Source organism: Bidens hawaiensis, unplaced genomic scaffold (assembly GCF_021521415.1).
Source record: "Bidens hawaiensis isolate Kalapana, Puna unplaced genomic scaffold, B.hawaiensis_p1.1 tig00010577_1, whole genome shotgun sequence".
NCBI lineage: Eukaryota > Viridiplantae > Streptophyta > Magnoliopsida > Asterales > Asteraceae > Bidens > Bidens hawaiensis.
Genome location: NW_027491810.1, coordinates 456,405 through 464,271, shown reverse-complemented (window position 1 = coordinate 464,271; position 7,867 = coordinate 456,405). Strand labels below are relative to the sequence as shown.

Genomic DNA, 7,867 nt, shown 5'->3' with positions numbered 1-7,867 from the left:
AATTGAAGTTAAAAATCGCGCATTAAAGTTTTCCAATCTCAAAATACCTTCCATATTTTTAATAAAATTTTAGTCAAATAATAATTAATGGTTACATAGTGTGATTTGAATTTGAATTCAACATTGTATTAAATTCTTTGAATTTTGTCAAAATTAATATTTTTATTTTTAATAATTCAAAAATTAATACATATTTTAATTAAGATTGATTTTCACAAATTATCGGAGAGCATGCGGTTCATTGCAAGGAGATGCCTGGGTTCAAATACCGACATGATTGGGTGCGGGACGTTCTTTGGGACATCTTAAGGCGAGCTGGGATATCAGCTAAAAAGGAAGCCCCCGTAAACTTCCTTACAGACCCCACGGAAGGGAGATCCACTCTACGACCGGCAGATTTGCTCGTCTTTGGTTGGGCCGGGGGAAAACACGCTTGTGTTGACCTCACAGGGGTATCTCCCTTAGCTGGTTTGAGGGATAATGGGTTTGTAGCTGGGCAAGCAATGAAAAGGGCTGAAACGAAGAAGGTGGAGAAACATGCTAAAGCCTGCGAAGAGAACCAACATGTTTTTGTCCCTCTGGCTTTTGATACATTTGGCTCCTTGGCACCGGAAGCTATCCGTTTTCTAACCAGGGTCCAACAGGTTGTGCATAGCAATGTGTCGACTCCAAAGGGGCAGGGGTATGTCTTTAGCAGGTTAGGGTTTGCAATTCAGAAAGGGGTGGCGGCGCAGCTTGTTGCCCGCCTACCTGCTATATTGATGTAATATCTATGTTTCTACATATTGGAACCCAATTTTTGACCCAAAAAAAAAAATAAATAACATACTACATACACATTTTTAAAAATTTTACTTCTATTTCATTGTGAATATTTACATTTGAAATCAAGATTATATTAAAATGTTATAATTATGTCAAAACTAACACTTAAAATAAAACTCGTATCTTTTTAACCTTCTCCTTAGTTTATGTATATAACACTGAATATATAAAAAAGTTGTATTTATTCTCATTTCTATTTTTACAAACTTTGATTTACCATATATAGCTTGGTCAATACTTTTATAAACATTTACAAGCGCAATAATATTATTTGTCAATTATTTGGAGAGAATTCAATTCTATTTAATTTTATAATTATTTAGTTGTAGTAAATATAATTTTTTATAATTTAGTTCCAAAGATAATTCAACATGATTTCAACAATACAAACATCAATAGTTCTTTCATTTTTCACATCGGTTTTCTGGATGTTCTGGTGTTATGTTTAGTTATAGGAGTTAAAGATGATTTTTTAAAGCTACAACGATGATAAAGTTTTTATTAATATGTCTTTTTGGATGTTGCAACTTTATAATCCCTCAAATTGCCATGTGTCATTGAACTCCAAATTAAAAAATTAAACCTTTGGGTTCTCCAAATTTAATTAAGATTAACATTAAAATTAACATCTACATATAAACTCTCATTTAAAGCCTTATTAAGTGTGCTTCTAAATCCAAAATCTTATATGAGATTGAAAACATTGATCAAAATGAAATTGAACAAGCGATGAACAATAGTAAATTTGAAATTATTAAATAATCACGTTTACTTCGTTTACCTCTTAATACTGATTGAAACTTATTTCTTAACAGATTCTCATGGGAATTTTTGGCTTATTCAATCTGCAGATGACTTAAACAAAATGTTAGATCATTTTATTAAATTAATAAGTTAAGCAATGAATTACAAATTTATATATGACAAGAATCTCTAAATATTATAAAATATCTTATTATTATATGCCTTTGTAATCTAAATTTTGAATAATATAAAGAATTAAACTTATACTGTACATTTTGCATAACATAAAAAACTAAGTCTTTTTTTACATGTGCATTCTACTAAAAACGAGTCACTCACATAATAGCCTTACTTATATATGTTATGCACTGATTTAATACTGCAAAATCTAAAGCTATTTTAGAAGAATACTAACATCTATCTTTCTACAAATTGATAATATGGGAAGTGGCATTTTTTGATGTTCACTCACATGATAACCTTACTTGTATATGTCAAGCACCGGTTTAGTAAAAACAAAATCTAAAGCTACTTTAGGAGAATGCTAACATCCATGTTTCTATAAATTGATAATATGGGAAGTGGCATATTTTATCGTAATTTTGCACCTTGAATTGAAACATGACCAAAAATATGTTATTTGTAATTTTATGTATGAATTATAAATATTTATAATTATTTATGATATATTTTGTATTTATTTTTTTATAAATTTTGTTTTATTATCACCCTGTGTAATACACGGGATCTAACCTAGTTAAAATATATAGCATATACATGTATATGATATTTTTTTGTATTTTCTACCCGTGTGTAACACGGATAACTAAACTAGTCTCCATTAGTGTTCAACATGAAGGCGAGTAATGCTGTTTGGTGGTTGAAACCATTAAACAGGAGTCATTTTTATGGTTAAAGTTTAGATCTAAGAGGGTATATTAAAGTATTAGTTCACAAAATTAATGACCTCATTGCAAGATTAGTGACGCCAAAACGATAGAAACGTGAAAAACTTAGCAATTGTTATAATTTCTTTTTAAGCAAGCCTTTATCCCTGACTGCAAAATGTTTTATGCTTATCAAAACAAAACAACCTTAAAGACACTAATGATTAACGACTTTGATTGCTTAATCTACAATTGACGATCTCAGATCTCAGATACGAGCTTGATGAATGCATCCAAATCCCTTGCTGATGTTCGTTGTTCGACCGTCTTGGTAGTTATTTGATTTAGCTCTTTGATTCTAACTCTTTCGGGTCTATCAGCACCCAAAGACTCGTCCAACAACTGAGCCAACTCAACTGAGTCAGGAACACTCTCGGGTCTGCCCTCATAAAACCGTTTTGCAATACCCAATTGGTCAACAAGTAGCATAGCATTGACGAACTGGCAGTGGTCCGCGAACATTGGCCATGTCAACATCACGATACTAGACATAATTGCTTCGAGAGTTGAGTTCCACCCGCAATGAGTCATAAACGAGCCCACAGCCCGATGCCCCAGTATTGCCAGTTGGGGGACCCAACCTTTTACTACGAACCAAGGGTTACCAACCCGGTCTTCAAACCCACTATGAACGGAATCGCTTCCCTTCACACACAAAATAAAATAAACTTTACTGAGCTCAAGTGCACCTGTTAATGCACTCATTTGCTTCTCACTTAACTCCACTTGACTACCGAAACATATATAAACAACAGACTCATCCGGCTTTTGGTCCAACCATGCGAACAGGAGGTCGGGTGCCACTACGCTCGACCCACCACGTTCAGTTACAGATATTGGGCCATCGGTTTCTGGAAGTAATGGGCCGACAGCCCAAACACGATCATGGCCGGTATGTCTCTTCATGTGATCAATGTAAACCTCTTCCAACTTATCAAATGTATTGTACATGATTCCCCAGCTTGTCATATTATTCAACATTCCTTTCCTGAAACATTCTAAATCTTCATCTCCGATTTTATAATCACGCATTACTTCCGGTACTTGCCACCAACTAAACTCCGGCGAGTTGGGGATATCTTGGAATGCTAGCAAGAAGTTTTCATCACCAGAGCTATTATTAGCATTAGCTTGTTCTATGTCTCGCCACAACGTGTGAATGATTGAGGAACTTAAAGCACCTTGAAAGTTTAAAAAAATAGAATAACTTATAAAGATCAGAATAAAAATGATATTCATAGAAGTAATCAACTAGTGATAATATTGAAAACTTAATAAATATAAAAAAACGGTAGCAGCGCAGCTTGTTGCCCGCTTACCTTCTATTTCGATGTAATAAAAAATTTAATTGTAATTGATATTAATAATAATTTTCTTTTTAAATTAAAAAAAATAAATATCATAAGCATAATAAACTTAATTTATCTTTCTAAATTATAAAGAGAAAATACTTTAAACTATTCCTTCAATTTATGAAAAGCTATATTTAACTTAATATTTGATCAAGGTATGGGCTATACCCTGACTAGGATCTAAGCCAATATAATAAAATAATTAGGCAGAATCCCTACCATATGCGGGTAATTTTGTATAGAATGCCTAAGCTTAAAGCAGGCAGCACTTCTACTTATCGTCGGGTTTGGGGTAAAATAACACCAGAATTTGCATGTACTTCAAGAAACAAACACATCGGACCATCAGAATCATGGCACGCACTTCAAAGTTGTGTTTGTGTAATATAAGGTGTGTTTGGGATGCTTAGAAGCAAAGCCCGATAACCCTATTTATAGGCAAAATTTTTGCCTCGTCGCGTGTCGCAATGGAGTACAAAACACTCCATCGCATAGCGCAATTGACTATTAAGCCGCCTTTGAGCATTTTAACTCATCGCATAGGGCGACGCCGCCTACTATGCTTGATTCATCAACTTATAGACCTGCCACGTGTTGTTACATGGTGACACATTGCTTGTCCTATGTTGACACGTGGTTGGACATGTGTCACGATTACTTAGCCTGGTCATCGCGATGACCTGAGATTTAGGGAGGTCGAGTAGCGTGACACCGCCCATCCTAGGTTTTTGTGAAATACCCAACACGTATCATGATGGGTTGGTTCTGGATCCATTGCGTAGCGCGACGGGTCTTGAATTTTAGAATTTTCATTTCAAGTCCCTTAGCTTCTGTATTGGCCAAATTTGGCCCAAAAGTTTATGCATGTTACAATTTAGGGCTTGAAGTTGCATTGCCCCAAGTCGAACCTCTTTAGTCTTGGTGGGTTCTTCACGAACCTTTATGACAGTGTTTAGACTGTTTTTTTTCAGGCAATAATGTGGGTTATGTGGCCCATCGCATATGAAACAACCCTTATAATAAGGTTCATTAACAATTTGCAACGTTTTCCAAGATCTTCTTTCCAGAATTGGGTGTTGGTGGGTTTGGCCCCCCCACCTTTGGAGTTGTCATTTCAACAACGGTGCTTAAATTTCGAGGTGATCGTGTATCATTACGATCGTGTAAGGATTCAACGGCAATGATGGCTGATTATTGATATTGAACGTTTCGACGTTTGACCTCATTTTTAGCCCAAAACTATAGGCCATCCATAAAGTTTGCAAGCGATTCCCCGAGCGTAATATCTGAAATTTCGAGCATGATCGCTAAATACATTAATGTAGTCTTTGATTGCACCTTTTTGTTTGAGATTACGAGGGCGAATCCTCCCTTCGTATTGGGTGTTTTTCGGATAAAATTGACGTTTGATTTCTTTTACAAAATCAGCCCAAGTGGCGATGGTGCATGTACCTTTCTCGATTTCTTTGCTTTTACGTCTCCACCACAATGCTTCAATGTCTTTAAATTATAGTGGTGCTGTTGTGATCTTCTTGGCATCATCATTGACATCTATGCCCTTGAAGTATTGTTCTATTTCCCAAAGGAAGTCGTCCACAACTCGCGCCTCCCATTTTCCAAACGAACGGGGTTGGCGGGAACTTTAACCTTTGTGGAATTGGTGTTATCACACTAGTGCCTCCATTTGCTACGACCATCATAAGAAACTTCACCTTGTAGTGTCTTTTAGCAGTCATGGCAGCTTGCGAGTTCTTTTTCCATGTATGGCATGTTGGTTTTTAGTTAACCCAACTCGTGCATAAGCATCTCTTTCATCTTGTTTTGCATCATAGCAAGAGCAGCTTTTAAGTTGTTTTCTAATTCAACGATCTCGCCACTTAAAGGTTCAACCTTTTGTAGCGATTCGTTGACGTGATTCTTGTAAATGTTGAATTCTGCCTGGAGAGCGTCAATATGGCTTTTGTACTCGGCAATCGACACCTCGACATCTTTGACTCGTTTTTCTATGCCGGCTATCACCTCCTTCTGAGTATTTTTGCTTTTTTGTGTTTCTGCTCCCATGGTAAGGATTGTATCATTGATTTTCTTTCTGGACACAATCCCAATGACTCTACGTTGATCAGATACCAAATGTCACGGAGTTAAACTTTAGACTCACGTGCGGCCTTAGAACTTCGTCTAAGTTAGCATTGATGGTTTGATGTTTGGTGAGTTTTGGGCAGCGGAAGTCTTCAAATGCTAGTGTTGGTTTCTTGTAATTACTTGATCACATGTTATCCAAGAAGAAATCTTTTATATTGATGAGTAAAGGTTAAAAGGCTATTATGCTTGCAAGCTTTTGGGTGATCTCAAATAAGAACCCATTACATCTATTTATACTACTTTGTTACGCGATCTAGATCATTTCAAGTCTAGCAAATTCTATGCAAAATATCTAGGTATCTATCTAGATAATTCCTAACAAATATTCAACTTTATAGTAGTTTCAAGGGTTGTTCTAGATCAGGTCTAGAACCCTCTTTTGATAGTATCTATGACCGGCTTACTCTAATGTTTCCTTGGAAAAATCCAGCCCTTCTAGGCTTGTTCATGGCTGACCCGGATCCTTCTATGTTGGCAACCCTTGTGCTGAATTTTCTGGCAGATTCTAGAGTACATATTTGTGCAGCAACATTCTGGTTCGGGTTTGGTCCATGCGTATGGGTTAGTTCCGTACAACCCCGGTGTCTTAAGATCAGCCCAGAAAGTTCTGAAAATCAAGCATTGTGACTTGAATTTAGGCGGAGAGTGACATAAAGCCCTATTGAGGTAAAGCGATCCAAGCTCAAGCCTAGTCAAGCTTGGGCTAAGCTCGTTTACACTACTTGTGTGTGTGTGTGTGTTTGTTTGTCCCGAGTAACCTTGAGTTGTCTTGCCATTGCAATCGTGAGTTAGGGTCAAATCGAGGGTCTAGCTCAAGTAGCTTCAACAAGTTGGTTATGGGCTTAAGTGGTGTTTTAGAGGCTTCCTAATGGGATCTCACCAATAAACGCATGAAAAGCATGAGTGAGAATTTTATTCAAATATCGTCCTTATTATTATCGACAGGTTATCAAAGGAATGTGCGTAGGAAAGTGGCTTTAGCTGACAACGACAAAAACATTCTGCCAAATGGACTTTCCTCGTTACTGGTCCCCACCTCAGTAAGTTAAGTAATCCTGATCTACAAGTGAAATCCTCTTTTCCTTTTTTATTTGAGATATCCGTCATTGATATATCCGTAGTAACCAAACGATTACAGACATATAATTATATACTAGGATAGAGCCCGTGTGATACACGGGTGGTTAAAAAGTAAAATAAAAAAGTTAAATTTAATAATATACATACTGACACATCTTATAGACTCATAAGATATAAATAATTTTCTAAAATACATAGATTAGTAAGAATAATTTGTATTTGCATTTTAAAAGTAATAAAATAGAAGGTTGTGAATCTATACCAATTAAGAAAAAGAGAAGTCTAACATCAATTCATCCTAGTTGAGTTGGTAAGCCAAAAATATTTAAAAGTAAGGTAGTGAGTTCAATTCCCACCAATAACAAATTTTTCTTTTTATCATTCATGAAGGAAAAATTGTAAAAATGGAAACTTGTACACTTGGAGCCTATATGAAGAGTCTAATTGAATGACATGTGAAAAAATTATGTTGCTTTAATATAATATGTGGATTTCTAGTTATTACTTTTTTTTAGTTTCTTTGTTATCTGTCAGCAGACAGCGATTATTAGTGTATGTGTAGTGGGGCAACAAGTTGGTGGTTCTTGGGTGACATCACTGCCCCCGGACAATATTGGGGCGATTTCAAAGGAGGGGGGGGGGGGGTGGCGACATACTTTTGTCACCAGTTAAGCTAAAAAGAAAAATATTATTTTATTAAATGGACCAATGGCAACCGTTGGGGGTGGTTTTTGGGTTACGTATCGAACCCCCCTTTCTATTTTATAGCCCTCCACT

The 7,867-nt window shown here is 36.0% G+C and overlaps 1 pseudogene; it reads right to left on the bottom strand.

Moving 5' to 3' along the window:
• Window positions 1-2,631: 2,631 nt before the first annotated feature.
• Window positions 2,632-5,929, bottom strand: LOC143535735 (flavonol 3-O-glucosyltransferase UGT89B1 pseudogene; annotated as a pseudogene).
• Window positions 5,930-7,867: the final 1,938 nt, after the last annotated feature.